The sequence below is a fragment of the Struthio camelus genome, chromosome 4 (assembly GCF_040807025.1).
Source record: "Struthio camelus isolate bStrCam1 chromosome 4, bStrCam1.hap1, whole genome shotgun sequence".
NCBI lineage: Eukaryota > Metazoa > Chordata > Aves > Struthioniformes > Struthionidae > Struthio > Struthio camelus.
The window spans coordinates 52,254,408-52,274,656 of NC_090945.1; the positions used below are offsets into that span (position 1 = coordinate 52,254,408).

The 20,249-nt window shown below is 36.3% G+C and overlaps 1 protein-coding gene across 5 annotated transcripts in view; it reads right to left on the reverse strand.

The window, feature by feature from the left end:
• Positions 1–20,249, reverse strand: part of MTNR1A (melatonin receptor 1A) — a 71,722-nt gene that overhangs the window by 13,807 nt on the left and 37,666 nt on the right. For 2 of the 5 annotated variants that reach the window (XM_068942702.1, XM_009665889.2), the window contains exon 2: positions 6,182–6,222. The exons of the other annotated variants lie outside the window; for them this stretch is intronic. The gene's annotated coding sequence lies outside the window, so the exon portion shown is untranslated. The remainder of the gene's footprint in view (positions 1–6,181; positions 6,223–20,249) is intronic. 5 annotated transcript variants of the gene reach the window in all.

Here is a 20,249-nt window from a genome sequence, read left to right on the forward strand (position 1 = left end):
AGCATAATATTCAATACAGTCTGCTTTAGTTTTCTACTAAGGGCTGGACTTTCCTTAGAAAAGCATTTTTTTAGGCATACCTGTTGGTCATGCCTCTACTTCTGTCACATAGCTGTCTTCATACACAAAATGATGTCTCAATGACAGATGCAAACACTGTATTTTCTTCATAATCCATGAACGTTTTTACTCTTAATGTTCTTCCATTAGTACCAGTATTTCATGTTTAAAATGTCACAAACAACTACAAAATCAAGGAGTGAAAGCTGTTTTTTGTGTGTACCTAATGCAGTTTTAATAAACTCCTCTTGTTCATGTATTTGGGGACAGAGCTGAGTTTTATAGGCTCAGTAACCCTTCTCCCATAGACCTTAACCAATAGTAAGATTTCAAGAAAAGGAAGATCTCTCCAGAGTCTTTCTAGCATCAGCTTAATATTGGAAAGTTGCTGTACGTGGCAGCGCAGTTGGAAATTCCACAAAGCTCATATGCAATAAAAACCATTAAATTAAAAAAAAAGGTATCCATAAATAGGGCCAATGATCACTGTTTCTCAGACAAAATCCCAAAGCCATCTAAGTTTACCTAGACAAGCAAGTGTGCAGACAGCCCCAGCTTCACTGTAGAAAGGTTTTAAAGGATTATGAAGCTAACAGTCCTTGCAGCTCAGCATCAAAATGACATAAAACAGCTGAGCAGAAATGTAGAAATAAATATTACATAAGCTCCAGTTACTCTTGGGAGCTTCATTCATTTTGCAGGTCATAATATCAACTCCCTTAGATATTAAATGCCTATTTTTAAACTTAAGGCGCTATTTATAAACCTGGCCTGAATCAGGAAGTCCACGTGCATATCAAATTTGAATTGTGTGATGGGCCTGTGAGTTTTGCTTCTGATTAGCAAATTAACCCTGGTGCTGCAAGTGGTGATACAAGGGCATGCGAATGGCTTCAGGCCCACAATGCATATTTCAGCATAAAACATGTAGGGAAATCTCTTTCTTTTTAAAATGAGAAAAAGCCTTATATTATATAGTAGTTTTCATACAACCTCATTTCGAAGTGCACATCTCCCTCATAGTGAAAGGAATTTTCAGACCCACTGTCATCTAGTGGGGATGCTAATGAAGCCTGCTATATCATTACAGGCATGGCAATTGCTTACAGCTGTAATGATGTCAGGCAGGTAGCTTGACACTGAGGAAAAGCGTTAAATATTTACAGTCCAAATTCATATGCAATAATCTCACTAAGGCAGAGATTTTGAATGCCATAGACTAGTTTGGATCCTGCAAGAACCTATATAACCTCAACTTTTAACTGGAGCTGATAGACATTCAGGGTGGTCATGATCTCATAGGTCTGGACAGCTGGAAAACTACATAACAATACATAACAATAGATGTCAGATGCTATGAGAATAATCTGCATTGTACTGCTTCATTGCAGTGCATAGCAAGTTGAAGAAAATTTGACATAACCAGCACAGCATAAATGAAAGATCACACTGATAAACTCCACAGAATTTAGATTATAGTAATTATCATACAGAGTTGCAGTGATGCTATAGTAACAATTTAATTTGAAATATCTATGCCATCTTCTGGCCAAGAAATTCAGATGCATGAAAACATAGTTGGCAGAAAACGACAATGAGGAATTATATAATACTTAGAATAGGAGTGGAGAATTTTAGGGTCAGCTGCAAGTTTGCTGTAGCCAGAGTATGTAGGTGTGATTGACTAGTTTTGCAGATACACAAATGACATCTAGTTTTCTGTGACTTTATCATCTCCTATCTTTCTCTATGGTCCCATGACACAGGTGTGGCTGAGACAGCTACTGCTCTCCTTACAGTCTAAAAAATATTTATTAATGCTATTGTTGGTGCTTCAGTCATAAGGTAAAGTGATGTGAGTTTTGATGTCAGTCAGAGAGGGAGTTGAATGAATATGCTGAATAAGTGCGACAGACTTGGGGATGCAACTTGCCTCTGGCAGTTTTCTGTGACATGCCAGAGCTGCTTTGAAAATGCCTCTTATACTGAATCTCTTGCATGACAGGAATACTTAGTTTGTACAAAGTACTAGATTTACGAGAGGCATAGGACTTTGAACAGCTCAGCACTGTCAAGACTGAGATATTTCTGATTATGCCAAAAAGGGCAATGTTAGCCCTTGGAGTAATTTAGTTGCCATGAAATATGAAGCAGGTGGGAAAATCAGCAGTAAAAGAAAGGCCAGGATCACAATTACAGATTTAGGCACCTAGCGTAGAAGTATGTAGGACTTTCCTGAAGTCTTTTGTGGGTCTTATCATAAGGATATAGTGGTAGTCAGGGCTTTTTTTCAAGAAGTGTAGCATGAGAAAAGACTGTAAATGCCAGTAATCTGAGCGAACTTCAGGATATACTCATCTCGCCATTAAATTATATAGTGCCATAAAATATTTTGCTTTGAAAGTCTATGCAGTATGTTCATATCCAAGATATTTTGCTTTAGAGGCAGGAGCGAATTGAATGAGATCTTCCATTCTTATAAAGAAGCCTTTAAAATTTTATCAGGATAATTTCCAGGTAATATATATTTACTCTGGCATGAAGACTGGATTAAACTAACATTGTCATATATATTTATCATTTTACAATATAAAATAACAGAAGAAAGCTACTCTTATTAAATAAATAGTTCTGAAATCTGAGTGAACAATTCAGTTTTTTGAGATACTTTTTGACAGATCTCCAGTAGATGTTGATAAGATAAAAACAGTTTAATTGCTGTCTGACAAATAATTGCAGTGCTGTACACGCATACTGATACTCAAAATGAGTATCACTATAGTTATGTGCCCCATTCCATGTATAAATATATAATTTTTCAGTTCTACAGTGTTTTCCATCAAAATGCAAAAGTCATGACACCTAATCCCATCAGATAAAATTCTATTTAAATCATTTGATTTGTGTTAACTTTGATTCTGTTCTGTCCACGCAGCCTAGGAAAGAGGATGAATTAAGACACAGGGTAAAATATCAAGAAAACTACTAATGACAATGAAGAGAATCAACAAACAATGCTGTCTTGCAGGTGGAAGTTGGAAACCAGGGCAGGCAGATGTACCAGTGGATGTCTTCACAGAGTCACAGAATAGATGAAGTTGGAAGGGACCTCTAAGAGATCATCTGTTCCAACTCCCTTGCTCAAAGCAGGGTCAGCTAAAGCAAGTTGCTCAGGATATTGTCCAGTCTGGGTTTGAATATCTCCAGGGAAGGAGACTCCACAGCCTCTCTGGGCAACCTGTTCCAGTGCTCAGTTACCCTCACAGTAAAAAAGGTTCTTCTTTTGTTTAAACAGAATTTCCTGTGTTTCAGTTTGTGCCAGTTGCCTCTTGTCCTTTCACTGGGCACCACCGAGAAGAGTCCGGCTCCATCTTCTTTGCTCCCTCCCTCAGCTATTCATCAACATCGATAAGATCCCCCCGACCTCCTCTTCACCAGGCTGAACAGTGCCCGCTTTCTCAGCCTTTCTGCACGTGACAGATGCTTCAGTCCCTTAATCATCTTTGTGGCCCTTCACTGGGCTTGCTCCAGTATGTCCACGTCTCTCTTGTACTGGGGAGCCCAGAACTGGACCCAGCACTCCAGGTGTGTCTCAACAGGAGTGAGCAGAGGGGAAGGATCACCCCCTTCAACCTGCTGGCGATGATGTTCCTAACGCAGCCCAAGAGGCTGTTGGCCTTCTCTGCCACAAGGGCACATCGCTCTCTCGTGTTCATCTTGTCGTCCACCAGGACCCCCAGGTCCTTCATTGCACAGCTGCTTTCCAGCTGATCAGCCCCCAGCCTGTACCAGTGCATGGGGTTATTCCTCCCCTGATTCAGGACTTTGCACTTCCCTGTGTTGAACTTCTTGACATTCTTCTCTACCCATTTCTCCAGCCCATTGGGGTCCCTCTGAATAGCAGCACAACAGCATCTTGAGCTCTGTGATGTTGGTTTCGGTGCTTTAGGTATATATTTGGATTGTTTTGTCTACAATTCACTGGGCTGGTGTTATTTCAAGGTCATGCCATTTACTCCTGTTGAACATTAGCCTGTTCTCCCACAATGACAGTATCTCAGAGACCAAATGGATTTGCCTGAGTAACTTACCACTTTTACAGAAGAGAATTATATTACCCCTTCCAGTTATCATTTCTATTTCTAGTTTCTATAATTTATTCAGGAGAAAAAAAATCCTGCAGAACAGCAAGTTTTCCAACAAGGTATTGCCTAGATGTTGCAGAACACTAAGGTGATCATCACAGTTCAGCAAGGTGTATGCAACTGATTAGAATAACCATACTGCTGATGTCAGAGGATCACACTACTAAACTGGATCACAGCAGAATCAGGATAAGAGTATTTTTTCTCCTTCAATTGCATTTGCATTAGGGAATAGAGAAAGTAGGACAGAAAATGCTACTATCACAGTAATATCATAGCTCAGAGAAATAAAGGTAATAATACATTTCAGATACTAAAATAAAGCAAAGGGAAAAAGCAGGAAGTGACAGAGATGGATGTATGTGAAATATTATTACATTTTGTGTTTGTACAGAATTTCATAGATCAATCAGGGTCAGTGTGCTAGGAAATGAAAAGATACAACCTCTTCCCATCTAAGTTCTAGTATGTATTTTGATAAAACAAGTAAGACAAAACAGAAAGGTGGAGTTACAACCACATAACTGGCAGACTTTCATATTATATGGAATATAAATATGAAATCTCTGTCCTGAAACTCTTTCAAAGTCACTGTTTTGTGTTATAGGGTTTTAATAGGGTTTTACGGCTGAATTTGTACCTAGAAGCATTCATGTGAAGAAAAATAATTTTTAAAAAAGCCTCTCCAAAGTACAGAATAATCCATTTTTCTTTCTCTTATGAGTATTAAAAGTATAGGTAGTCATTCAACCAACCTCAGCATTTAAACACAAAAGCAAGAGTAGACAGACAACACTGTTAATTAAACATGAGTTCTTAAAATAGCTTCCCAGTTCTTTCTCATAAAATCAACAATGTAGGACACTTGCCAGGAAACTGCAAAATGGCATTGCACAAAATATCAATTATACATAGTGAAATTTATGTGCATTTACTCTTGCTTCCTCTATCCATTCTCTTTTTCTATTTCTCTGTTCTTTTTATTCTTTCTCTTATTTATTCTAGCTTCACATTTTTTTCTCCATACCTCCTTAAAACATAAAAAAACTTTTTTCTTCTTTATTTTTCCCCTGATTTCCTCTCTCTGTCCCAAGTTCCTCAAAAAAAGGTGAGAAGACACAGAGAATTATCATATAGCTCTCATATCATATAGCTCTCCCACCTTTAGTTAATTGGTGTTTTTCTTTATGAAAAGTGAATGGGAAAACTACAATTCCAGATTAAGAAAGGGAGAAGACCCACTGATCGTGTGATCGTTCCTTTTCTCTGTAAAGAATTTTATAAGCCCTAAAGAATTTACTCCAGCTATTGGATTATAATAGACTCTTGAGAACACCTACAGTATTCTCGTGTATCTTTGTATGTCTGTAGCCTGCCAGGAGAATCCCTTCCTCAGCATTTGCCTTTGTATTTTGGTGAGCATCCGCATCGACTGCAGGGTTCTGCACCTGTGTCACTGGGGTGAAAAAAGGTGAGAAATACAAACTAAACCTCAAGTGCTTACACAGACTGCCTATAAAATCCAAAATAAGACAACAATTTAGGTTTGAGACACCTTTCTTAGAAAGAGCATGTCGGCTAGTGAGTAAAAAGCCATAAAATTGGTATGAGAAATTTGTGTAGGATTGCTGCAGCAAGCAAATAAAATTACAGCACTGACAATGGAAGTGTGTCAAAAGTTTAGAAGCAGTAGTATATTTTGTCCCTTTGTATAATTAAAAAGAATGATTTAGAGGTATGATACAAGAGAAATATATAATTACTCTGCATCTAAAATTTTTTGTTGCTAAAGATCTAATTGCTACCGCTCTAACAGGACCAAAATGGAGTTGGAAAAAATAAGTTCTGTTTCCTAAGGCTAATCCCTTTCCTTGCAGCAATAGTCTAAAAAATTCTTGAGATAAACTTTAATATTTATGATATTTGAATGACTATAAAAATATTTTCATTCATTTTAGGCTTCTCAGGAGTCTTACCTTTGTACAAGTTAGTTTCTTCATCAGAAAAGCAACTTCCACTACAGATGAAAGAAGAGGGGCAAAGTGACTATAAAGAATTAATAGGACTTAAAAAAAATTCTTAAGTACGTCATTCATTATTTCTGTAATTCAGATAAATAAAGACATGAGCTTCATGATTTTTCAGTATTTCTTCTGGATTACCTAAAATATACACTGCAACTTTACTGCAGGCAAGTAATGAAGTTATCTTAAATTCATACCGATAGTACCTTTACACTATACAATAATATGAGAAGTATAGAAATTAAGTATAGTATATAAAAAGTATAAAAAACACATGCATCAGCCAGTTATTCTGTAACAGTGTTCATGATGGTGTTTGAAAACATTAAAACTGCGTAAATCATTTTAGATATAATATTTAGAACAAGAGGTATACTTCTACCTAACTTTTTGTAGTACAAAATGTTTGGAACATCCGCCATCTAGACATCATGACTTACTGATTGATTATTCATTGGTTCATTGATTAGTGATAGCTTGTAATGGGATATGGAAACAGGGCTCTTGCCTTATGTTATCTATTGTAATAGCTGTAGGTAATAAATATATTTCCACTTAAATCTTAACTGAGTAATTCGTTTTTCCCCATTAGAATGAATGGTAAAACTTCCATAGATATTTGTAGTTTGATTAGGCTCTAGAAGTTATGAAGGGGAGGGGAATTGTTTTATTGCTTATTGCTTTCTTTTTTTTCCCCTACATGATGGGATTTTTCACACAGCCTAGAATAAAATCGCTAAGCAATAAATATGTGACAGAAACTAATATGAGAAATATGCAGGTATCATTGCCCTTTGACACTTAACCATAATAGAAAACTTTTCAGTTATTTCCACAACATATTCTGATGAGCTTACATAATTGAGATCAACTTTGTTAAAGGGACTTTCCTTCTCTTTAGTAGATACTGTCGTACAACTCTAAAATGTGTCAGTATATTCTTGGTTAGCTAATTACCAAATACGTGAATTTTATATTTAAGGTGTATTAGAATTAAAATGAGGTTAGGATTTATGCCTTTTATCATAACAGTATTAAATGAAATTATTTACTAAGAGCTCATTTCCAAGGAGATGTGTAATCTAGTATGCGGGTGAATGTGTCAAACCATTACATTCTTAGATGTAGGCTTGTGACTAGAAGCAGTTAGGTAACATAATGATTTAGCTAACTCTGTTACTTCAAAGGAGTTGAACTAGTGCAACTGAAGAAAAAGGTAGCTCTATGTATGAAATGTATCTCATAAGTTGTGTATTGAATATATTCTTCCTCTCCAGCTTGTCTTACTTACTTGCCTGTTCTCTAGGTTTTTCTTCGATGAATAGTAGCGTGGAATTTATTGGAAAGCATTCTTTTTTTTATTGTCTAAGTCTAAATTGGTAATATCAGTATGATTAGCATTTAAAAGCTGCGCTGTCATATCTAATCTGAAGTATTTATACCCCCTGACTCAAAAATATCCAGTTGCTCACCTTGAGAATCCAAACACTCTTCGTAAAATCACAAGTTCAAAACTTACAATGTAAAAAATGTGAACCTTTTCTTTGTGTGAAAATAAAATAGATTTGGAAAACTCTACTTCCAATATAATCTTAGTTTCATAATATTATGTATATTATATTTTGGCTGTTGGAGCTTCTCTGCTTTTTTATGCTTCTTTGCTCTCTTATACTCCTTCCTAGCTTTGTTTAAATATGTTAGAGACTCTTACCAAAAAAAGATTTTAAGCAAACTCAACAGCTAAATATATAGACAGCTAAAGATAGGTATCCTTTTAAATATTCAGTGAAAACTTAGCCTGTTCTCCCTCTGAACCTTACTCTTGAGATCCCCATCTTTTTTTAGCTACAATTTTTAGTATGCAAATGTACTAAATTATTTAACAAAATCTAGCAAACTAGAAGACAACACTTCTACTTAGGAAGCTAAAAATAAAGAAGGCATCTAAGAAAGATGGGATAATTATCTCAGTGAATGTTAAAAGAAAATCCCTATGCTGAGGATTGAAAGGATGCCAGAAAGAAGAGGTACTGTACAATCAGCGCATGTCAAAGATGTAGCATATTTATACTTTGCTACAAAACCAGATAGGAAGTTTATTACACAAAGAATAAAGTGGTGTGCACGTAATAATGAAATCTTAGCATTCAGCTGAATAGTCCCTTTGCTTTTCTTTACTTTTGTCTATTAAGGAATAATCACCTTGTTTTTTAAAAGTTATCCTCCTAAAATGTTCTGCAGCTAATTGAACACTAAAGTCAGTCAACAACCACTTAAAGAGTCAGAGATAGTGAGAATTTAAAAAATAAATCTTTTTTTATGTCTATTTGTCTTCTGCATTTCAAGTAGACCCTCCTGGATTTTCTTACTTCAGTTTCAGAAACATCTGTATTTAGCTTTGTAGGTGAAAAGATTCCTTCAACAGTTTTGGAAGTGAAAGACAGCTTGAGCTCCTAGAGAGCCACTTTAAAATAGACTTAGATGTTTCCATGTATGAGCCAAAAAAATCCATCATTAGGAGATTAATGTATTTTGTAAAGTAATAGCAAAAGGCTTCCCTAAAACATCTGAAAATACTTCACTTGAAATGTAAACTCAGTCTTCATCTATGTGAAATAAAACTGGTCAGTCCATGATGTAGAAAGGACTATCTTGATAACGTGCAAAGATTCCTCCTCTGAACTGTTTTACTGAACTTTTAGGTCAGTTCCAGCCCTGATGGGAAACAGTAGTATTTGCTCTATCATTGTAGGCATTTCTTGATAGACTTGAATCCATATTTTAGGAAAGTCCAAGGGGAATTTTTAAATAAATTCCGATATCTGAAATACTCAGAATAGTGTCAGTTCTTTATGGTATACTTAGGCATATTTTATTAGCAAGATCAACCTTCCTTTAAATGTGGTGTGACAGGATATTAAATTGGTCAGAGCTGTAAGATAGATCTATTTACCTTCTCTTTACAGTGAACTCCATTAAGAAAGCCATTTAAGATGGGGAGAAAAAAAAAGCCATTTTCTCCCTGCTTTTTCTGTACTTTCAGGGCAGAACCTTCCCTCCAGGGTTGATTTTAGTCAGTTCAATGGTTTTGACAGTCTCCTGTTGTCCTCTTTTCCCCATTTCTTAGGCCTGATCTGCTTCTGTTCTTTGTAATCTCAGTCCCTGCTGGAGCTGCAGACTTTCTTCTCCATTATGAAGGCTCTTTGACTTATTGACTTATTGGCTCCTTGACCATGCTTGGCTGCTCCTGAGAGAGGGAGCCATCTTCCCACTCCTTCCAGAGGATCAGCCTCACACAGCTATGCCCTTTTTAAAGGAATATAGCACTCTAAATGAGAAGAAAAAATCCTATGCCAAAAAGCCAAACACAAAACAAACATGAAACAAACATATCCAAACCTTTTTTTCCAGGATAAGAAAAAACTTAGTGATAAGAGATTTTTGTTATATGTACAAGAGTCAGTAGATATACAGAGCAGGAGCAGGTTCAGCAGTGCTGACCTCACTGTATCTACCTCAGCTTGGTCTCCACATCTTTCCTCTGATGATTTGTTGTCTGAACATCAGGCCCATTTGGAGTCAGTTTCACTGACAAGCAAACATTTCTGAGAATAAGAACTTTCTCCACAGTTTCTGAATAAGTCACTCAAGTCAGAAGAATAGGGGGTAAAATAGGTGAAAAAAATACTGAAAGATTTTTCCACAGAGCAATTTATCCTTCTGGAGTAAATACATTCAATTTAAGTTACAGGTGTTAAAGGGGGAAAAAAGTATGTCATTGTTCCTAAGGTAATATTCCATTTCAATTAATCCTATCTTATAGGACAGTATACTCTTTTGCTCTAAGACCTATTTGAAAAAGAGAAAAGAAAGCTGTAGGGATGCTGGTCGTTTCAGTAGCTTCAGGCAGGCGTAACTGATGTTCAAGTCTTACTAAACAGGTAGCCATTCTAAAGAGAGGAATCTGATTAAGTGTAGCAATGATGTTAGGCTCTAAGTCATTTTCCTTTACCAAAGAGAAAATCTGATTGTGTTCCATGGACAAAGGACGCACCAGAGTCCAAAATTTTGTACCAGTTTGCAGCGATTGGCTTGCTTTATCTAATCTGTTCTAGTGCAGAAGTTACACAGAAGCTATAAATTTTCATGTAAGTAACATGACAGCTCTATATTCCTTGCCAGCTCTCAGATTTTCTTTTCATCAGACAAGAAGAACCAAAAAAAGATAGAAAAATATGGACATCTTCACATGAACCTGATAAGTTGCTTTAAATGATTTTTTTGTGATCCCGGTCAGAGAATCTTCCCGCTACAACATCTGTAGAAGAACATGTAGCTAATCAGTTCTTTATAAGTGGGACCAGCACTGAATGGCAGACGCAGGATTGTATTTTGTCCTTGCATATTTTTGCAACCTTATGATCCCTTTTTGTCCTATGAAACCATACTCTTACCTAATCACAGAATCACAGAATGGCTGAGGCTGGAAGGGACCTCTGGAGATCATCTAGTCCAACCTCTAGTGCATATTTCCCAGGATTGCGTCCAGGTGGGTTTTGAATATCTCCAGTGAAGGAGACTCCACAGCCTCTCTGGGCAACCTGCTCCAATGCTCTGTCACCCTCACAGGAAAGAAGTTTTTCCTCAGGTTTAGATGGAACTTCCTGTGGTTCAGTTTCTGCCCGTTGCCTCTTGTCCTGTCCCTAGGCACCACAGAGAACAGACTGGCCCCATCCTCTTGACACTCCCCCTTTCAGATACTTTTACACGTTGATGAGATCGCCTCTCAGTCTTCTCTTCTCCAGGCTGAAGAGGCCCAGCTCTCTCAGCCTTTCTTCATAGGAGAGATGCTCCAGGACCCTCATCATCTTTGTAGCCCTCCGCTGGACTCTCTCCAGTAGTGCCATGTCTCTCTTGTCCTGGGGAGCCCAGAACTGGACACAGTACTCCAAGTGTGGCCTCCCCAGGGCTGAGTAGAGGGGGAGGATCACCTCCCTCGACCTGTTGGCAACACTCTGCCTAATGCACCCCAGGACACCATTGGCCTTCTTGGCCACAAGGGCACACTGCTGGCTCATGCTTAACTTGTCCACCAGGACTCCCAGGTCCCTCTCGGCAGAGCTGCTTTCCAGCAGGTCAACCCCCAGCCTGTCGTGCATGGGATTATTTCTCCCTAGGTGCAGGAGGAACGTTTGGAACATAGGATCATAGGAACACTTGTATTCACTCTTTTCTCAACATTTTCCCTATGTTCTTCTTTTCCAGTATCTTGACTTAGTATGTATTATGTATATATAATTGATCTGTGAACAATATCTGCATTCTCAGTGTTACATATGCTGTTCTATCTAACACTATACTAGCTAGGTGAACTACTGTATGGATGTGTTAGTGTATTTCCATTGTTGTCCTTGTAATTAATGTTGTCCTCACTTATTGTGACAATCAAGCTTTCTCTCTGTTATGCCTGTATCTGAGTGAGCAAAAACATGGTAAAGTGCACAAGATGCTAATCACCTGAGGATGATAAAACACTGTTAACCTTAAAGGACACAGAAATTATGTCACTGCAGCTTATGGTAGCAATCAGGGTTGTGTTATTAGTTGTGTGAACATCTGTTCAACACCCAGTTTAGTGGTGACGTATTTGAAGAATATCTTGAAGGAAGCTCTTGCTCTTCATTCATGGGAGCATTTCTAAAATATAGTTCCCTGAGGCAAGAGGGAAGTGATGGTAGACCCTTCTCCATCTTCCTGGCACAAATGCATCCAGGAACTAAAGCTAAGGAAAAGAAGCATGGACTGCAGTACATTTGTGGTTTGATAAGCAGGGAAGATCATTTGAAATCACTGCTATCTTAGTTTATAATGAAAATCTAAATTTCAATGTAAATTTGATTATAGTTAATGTAAAATTTAAGATTAAAAGCATGCTATATGAGTTCGAATAGCAAATCAACATTACAGCAACTTCAGTTTAGTTGTATCTTATGCAAATATATAGTTTTTGAACTACGGTTTATAATGTTAAATAAGTGCCTTACCATATTCTTGTATGGTAAGCCTACTGTTGATACAAAAAATCATTTCAATGAGAAGTTCAGTTGCTACATTGTGATCGCTTAGCATCCCTACAATACCTTCCTCATTGAGACCATTAATTTTCATTACAACGTTGAGTGAGAATCCCAGTCCCCTCCCCCCCCCCCCCAAAAACAGTGACAGAAATCTCATGGAATTCTTAAACCAAGAATGTTATGTTTCATGTCACATTCATTATTATTGCACATGATCAGGCTCTTCCATAAAATGAAGGCATCTGCAAATTGCCATTAGCAAAAACTGCTGCATGTTATTATTTTAATTTTGTCATTTCATCACAAGAAAAAATAACTAGGGTGTAGTGATTTTGTAACAATGCTTTGCTAAAATAATATTCAGAGAAGCAATAGAATTAAAATGCTAGTTGTTGGCTATTTAAAATGTTGCTATAGACAACAGCTTTAGGATTTCTTATGTCAAATTTAGATAAAGTAGCATGATTACAAAAAATCTTAAATGGAACTTGAATAGCTTGCTCTATTTTTCAAATCGAAACAGTCTTTCAAAGTTTTAAAATATTAACACATTTGGGCAGTCTCAAAAATTAACTAATCACATGTAATGTGTTTCCTTGTGAAGTTAATCATTCTGCAAACAGAATTCACTTATTTGCACTCAAGTGTATTTAAGAGTGAATAAAAGCATCCCAACAGATTCTTTAGTATAAAGTTCTGAATCAACTTCAGAATCAAATTTAAGGGTACAAAACAAACGTCTCAAGTCCTTGGCCTTCCTGGCTAAGGTTATAGCAAATAAAAATAGTTCTTTTTTACAGAGAGCAGAAATATTTCCCTTTCTAAGCTGAACTTTGTGCAACTACTTACAGCTGCAGAAATAAATTAAAACTATGTATAAAAAGCAAATCACAAAATGCCAGAGAAATGGATGATGGAGACTTGTCCTTCAATCTGGAAAATGTTTCACAAAGCTTGCTGATTAAGTGCTTATTCCAAGTCTCTTTTAGAAAGCTTGAAAAGTGAATAGCTGATTAGTTATACAACTCATTACTATATACTCTTTGCTGATGAACAGTGTTCTTTCTTGCTATACCACAAGGTCGGTGCCTGCTGGAGAACTTCTAGTTTTCACAGTTCATTTTCTAGGCAACGGGAATATTTTTAAAAAATATATCATCAGTGTTAGACTGGATTGAGAAACTAATTTAAAAAAGCTAACACTGAGCACAACCATATTTGTGCCTTGTAGATTCTGCTAAAAGGCTGGAGAAGAAAAGTTGAGCTGCTGTTTTCAAAAGAATGGTGACATTCATAGGACAAACCTATAACAAATTCCATGCTTTCAGTAATCTTAAGAGAGCTACAGTCTGGTGATCTCCAGCCTGACCTGAGGCAGCAGCAGAAGTTGAAGATAAATCACTCCTACAGGCACTAAATTCAGGGACTGCCTCCAGAATGATACTGGCTTTTTTCATTCTTTTGCTTCCTTCTCTGTTCTTTGATTTCTTCTCCCTTCCTTCCTCCCTCACTTTGAGGAACAAGTAGAAGACAAGATGTTATCTCTAGAAGGTGAGCTGTGATTCCAGAACACAGATGCTCCAAAATGAGAAGCAATGAGGCATTTGGGGATACATTAATTGCTGCTAGGGTCAACTGTTTTGCTCCCTTTCTTTCTCTTACTGATAAACTGCTGGTGGGTGGTAGACAGGGAAAGAAAGAAGAAGAAAAATGCTTCATATTATCTAGTCTATTAGATATGTGAAAGTATATCACTGAGTGATGGACAGCTTCTTGTCCTGAAGTTTTTATGTCATGCAGTTAAGAAAAAATAGGTCTCTTCTTTCATAAAAAAGTCATATAATGAATGCCAGTTGAGCATATATTACCTCAAAGTCTTCCCCTCTCTCAAAAAAAAAGAAGAGGTTGAATTTATCCACAAAGCTATGGAAAACTCTAATAGTATTCCAGAACTGACCATGTAGATATACAAGCAGCAGCACAGCAACAGAATCCTTACCATTACTTTTTAAACCAGGGCATTATGAATGCTCTCTGTAATAACAGACAGTACTTGGTCTGCCATTCTAAAGAGCTAGCAAAGATGCTTCCCGCACTGTGAGCTGTAGTGAAAGATAGCTACAATCATTCTCTATAAAGGAGTACTCTCCAATTTATTTGCTAACCAGAACACAGACATCATTATCATTCTTACTGCTCTGTAGGGAACTGGCTGAAACAGAGTGTTTAGGCAATTTAGCCTCATTTGAAGCGACCATAACACAGCACATAGACTTTAGAAAGGACCATCCAGCTGTGCTAGGAGTATGCACAATATAGGCCTAAATTTTGTACATACAGATCCATTAGGCTGGCTGTTTAACAACCATTATCTAACATTTGTAGAATGTGTTTAGTAATGAGGCATGGTTTAACAATAGAGGTAGGATCTTTTATTAAACTGATATTGTTGGAAACAGCAGACAGTCTTTCAAGAACATAAACCTTTCTTCAGTCTGAATGACTTTAAGTACAGATTGGGAATCTGTACTTAGTACAATAACTGGTGATTTAAAACAGCAAAACAATTTGGTCATTACATCAGATTTCTAATTACTAGCTTGCATATGAAATACATCTAGCATGTAAGTGATTGTTTTCATTTGTCTTTAAGTTGAAGCTGAACCTCTGAACCCTCTCAGTATATCCTCTCTAATTACGAATCTGTGTGGAAATAATTGAAATAACATTGTATATGGAATGCAACAGAAAGCGTGCCAGCAAGCTTGTTCCTGTGTCTTAAGATACTGAGGCATGAATTTCTATGCCAGAAAATACACTCCAAACCCGAATGGAGGATTTGCTCCGGTAACATTCGGTTTTCTAAGGCTACTTCGGGCAGCTTGACTGAGTTTTGTAATAAGATTAACTATGTAAAAGGAATAGCCTGTAGTATGTGGGAGTGTATTACCTTTAAGAAAATACACATTTCTTTTGATCTTTTGAATGAGAAATGGAGACATTTTAAAGCAGTCAAATAAAACTAAAGGGAATAAATTTATTCAAGTACTAGCAGGAATCCGTGCTGTAGAAATATAAATAAACTGTAATCATCTCAGCCATAAAAGCACATTAAAGTCTGCACAGTGGGAAGATATTGAATGGAGTATTTTAAAAACTAATATTTTCATGGTAGCAGGCCACGATAAAAAAACATGATTTGGGCACATGTGGTTTGTAATTGCTTGAAATAATAATGAGATTAAATTATGTTGCCAGTGATCCCCGACAGGTCTAAAATGAAAGAAAAGTAAACTTAGTGACAGCTATGCATAAACTTCTACTGAGCAAAAAGTTTGGTAATCTTTATTTCTTTAGCAGAAAAAGTCCCATAAATTCACTGATCCAGCACTGATTCATAATACATTCACTATGATCCAGCACTTCACTGTTTAATAAATGTTTTTCATACTACCATGGTCTTGTTTATTTGGTTTTCTTGTCACAGATAATCATTTAGCCTTTCCCACATCAACAGTGAGTGCAACTTGACTCTTGAATGATCATAGGCTCAGACCTTAGCCTTTACTGCTCAATTCCAATATACAAACACACTTTTGTCCAAGAAGATGAAAAGCTATGAAGCAGAACAGCTAAAAACACGTAAGGAATATGTTTCTTATGTCCCTCATCCAGCAATTAATTGGGAATAACTGAACTGATGACAAAGGGATTTGGCTAATGTTAATGGTTAAGAAGTGAATGAGTCTAATTGGTTTGAATTCATATTCATCTTCTAATCTTGTTCCAAACTGTACAGGAATGGGAATGTAAGAACGTGAAGGGACCATCTGCTGTTATGAGGCCTCCTTGAGGTTCTTGTATGGAAATGCAAAGATAAGCAATTTCTATGCAGTTATTAATTCTTCTTTGAGCTGATAAGCAAAGAATGCTATGAATCGTTTGTGACCCATAATCCTTCAGTCAGTTCACCTGAGCTAGCAGATATATGCTATTAGCCAGCTGTTTACCTGGAACAAATCAGAATGTACTTTATTCTCCTATAGTGATGTTAGATTCTTCAATGAATCAATTACCAAATATTATCAAATATTATAAAATATTGTCTATCAAATACTATCCTGAAGCTGCTGAGTGAGAACTGAAATGAAGATATAAGAAATAATAGAGAAAAGAGTTTTCTTCCATCTGTATGAAGAGAGCAGAACATTATATTTCTGGAAATTTGGCATATTTCATTCCTATTGACAGTTCTTTGCTCTACAAACTATGATGGAAAACAAGATGAGGTAAAATTTAATGACAGATAACATTTTCTAGAAGAAGGATCAAACTTGGATTCTAAGCATTAAGAAATCCTTTTTTTGATAAGATATTTAGATGTTTGTAGATAAATTGTAGTGTTGCAAATACAGTTTGTATATGAGGGTAAGAAATTAAATGAAGATTGTAAAAACATAAATAAATGAACAGTCCCAACAGTCCCAAATTTACAGCTTCAATTTTAAAAAGGATAATTCCACAACAATAATATTTAATCAATCAGAACGTTAAGAGGAATTTTTAAAATATTTTCCTAGGAAGTATGTATTTTAAAAATACTTGTTAATATTCTGATTCTCCAGTAAGCAGACTGGAAGCCTGTGGATCATATTCCTATTTCTGGTCTGCTTTTCTTTTATTCCTTCTCTCTTTTATTCCTTCTTTCTTCCCAGAATTCCTGCTCTTTCCCCTCTCTCTGATCCTATTACCACATTCCAAACAACCGTTGTATTCTTTATGCCTCCTGCGCCATATCCTTTCACTGACCACTGTAAAGTCAGTATCGTCCTTGTCACTTTTGAAAGGATCTTCTTTTTAACTACTTTAACATGTGAATTCACTCTGATCTCCAGTTGAATTTCCTTATTTCTGACCATTCTGTTCCAAACACAGAGAAAGTTATGTGTTCCCCTCACACCGCTATCGCGATGTCCTCTTTACTACCTGTCTATTCCACTGTTACTTTTAATTCTCACTGTTTTAGCTGTTTTCATGAGGCTTCAAGAAAAGGCAGTCCTGTCTGGATGCCTTTTTCCCAAACAATGTTTTAAATTTATCAACCAAATTTGAAAGTGGCTCTGTAAGACACTGGTGTACAGTTTCTGCTAGTTGTGTGAAAATTTACTTTTAGTTAATGGTGAGGCCAATAATAATACTCCCACTGAGGTAAAAACAAAGGCAGATTTCAATTTTTACATGTTCTGTTTGGAAGCAGAACATGGATACACATGGATAACTCTGGATTAGTCATAGCAAGGGCTCTCTCTTGACTGCTAAGTTCATAATAGGGAACATGGGCTGGGGGAGAGACTGGATTTACTGTTTAGAAGAAGAGAAATCATAAAGGTGCTGGGACAGTCTTGTGATGTCTTCTTGTGATGTCTTGATTCCTTTGCTCTCCTACTAATCTCATATGAACCTAAATTGCACTCTCTGCACATTTTTTACCTCATTCCAGTTCTGTGGAGACCCTTAAGAAACTGTCAGTTCTAGTCTCTAAGTTTTAGCACTTCTAATACTCCTTGCTTGTAATGATTATATGTTTAATGCTTATGTCACCATTTGACTAAGGAAAGCTAGTCAGCCTACCTGCAGTTAATTAATGCTATCATCTCAATTAAGAAACATAAGAAACATTGAATTACAATTCAATTAGTTTTAAATAAAGAATAAGGCATGCTGTGATAATCTAATGGCACATCTCCCAAAATTTTTTGAATATTTCAATACTGATTTCATAGACACTATGTTAGGAAGTTCAGATTTGATGTAAACAGGTTGAGTCTCAAGATATTTGCAAACCTGAACCTGATAGTATCAAGTCTGAACTTGACACACTAGAGCTATGACACAGATCAACCAAAAATATTTCTACTTTAGCCAGTCAGATTAGCTTCAATTTTTTAAATAACAACACTTTGTTCTTCTACTGTCTCATTTAATTTCTTCATGGCGTATTGCCTCAGCAGGACCTAAATAAGAAGGATAATCTGGAATCCGACACTATCCATCATTCTCACGATTCAGGACCTCTCTTACTGACAGGAGACTGAAAAAGTTCATGCCAACAATGTGTTTGCTGTTCACAGAATATCAAAGACCACATATAGGATCTTGCCAAATAGACTCCAAATTCACTCAGCATATTAATGAAAAGGGGGAAAAAAGCAGCAATGGTCTTACTCCTCTATCAAACTACCTTAGTTTATACATTTCCATGTAGAAATTATATAAATTAGATCAATGGAAACCCATATTTCTATATAAATAGAAAGTAGGTAAAAGTCACGTTCCTGCATCAGAAAAGCAAGGAAAACTCTAGTAGTAACACGAAGAACCCAAGACTGTGCCAGATTTTTCATTTATGCACCTGCAATGATTCTCAGCTACAGTACTACTGATTCTCTCCATAACATTTTCTGTCATTAAGGATTATCTGTAGTACTATGAAACAGGAGGCCTAAGACTGAGTACAGCAGAGTTCAATTTTGTGGAATGCAAGTTAATCCAGCTTGAATTGCACTTAATCTTTGTTAGTGGATTAACAAAATATATTTTCCCGTTTCTTCTAGATAACATAGAAATATTTGTAGAGATTAAGAACTAACATAGCTTAGAGCTCAATAACAAAAGTTTTATCGGTTATGGTTTCAACAGACAAAGGAAAATCACAGTAATTGCAATTGGCAAACTCTCTAGGAAGTAGGAATACACAGAAAACAAGAAGTCACAGAAAAAAAAATGAAGATGTTCCTAGATGTATACAGTCTCTTTCATAGGGACCTCCCTTAGTTCCCTTCTAGCTTCATGATGCTCCTACAGCATTTCCATATAATTATGTTGCTGCAAGAGAAAAACATATGTCTTTAATTATATCCATATATGTAACAATGCTTACATACTCATATATGGTAATATACACAAGTACATAATGCCAAATTGTCTCTGGTATAAATGTAGCAGCAAGGAATAGACTGCAGGTAGCTGTGATACTTCTGTGAATATCAGAGAAGTTCAAGTTCATACTAAGTTTATGGCAGAAGCCTGACCATATTATAAACCAAGTTAAAGGTTGGTAATGTTTTTAGGTGCATTTATTTGACCATAACTTATAGTATGACACCAGTTATTAAATAATAGCATTAGAAAACAATGTGAAATAATAGTACAAAACTAAGGGATTTAACACATTCAGAAATCTCAGTCACAAATCTTATGCATTAGGGTTATATTTTCTCCTTGTTGAGCATACCTCAGTGTCATTAATATTAACTGCAGTGATTTATGCATGTTTAAAACTGAAGATGACATTTAATAACTGCATCAGCAATTGCATGGATATATGTTCAAATAATCCTACCACTCATTTCTGGAAATCATTATCTGGAACACTTCAGCCTTGCTTAGTAGTCATATTTGTTTTACTTTATGTATAAAGCTGTCTAAAACATGAAGTGTTCCCTTTTATACATCATTCAGTAGTAAATATGCCACTTGCTACATATATGGTACCTTGGTTCTTCTCATTAGTAAAACACTTTGATTAATGATCAAGCCCCAATTTCCTGAGAGGCACTGGAAGTTTATTGCTAAGACAATGAAATCATTATAAAGTCACATTTGTGAAAGATTAAATGAAAATAATAAATCTTCCAAAATATTTGAAGTAGCTGTGCACAATCCTGTCTGAACTCTGTATCTGGCTGACTGCACGAAATGGTCTACTTTCAGATGACTAAACCAACTGATCTGTTTATAGAGCTCTTTTCCTTCATATTCAGATTCATTTACACTTTAGAATATAACCTCGTCAGGAATTTGGGGACTTCTGAAAATCTTACCCTTCTTTCCTTTTTATATTTCTAAAAAATATATTTGAGGGAAAGGTGTCAGTCTTTTCC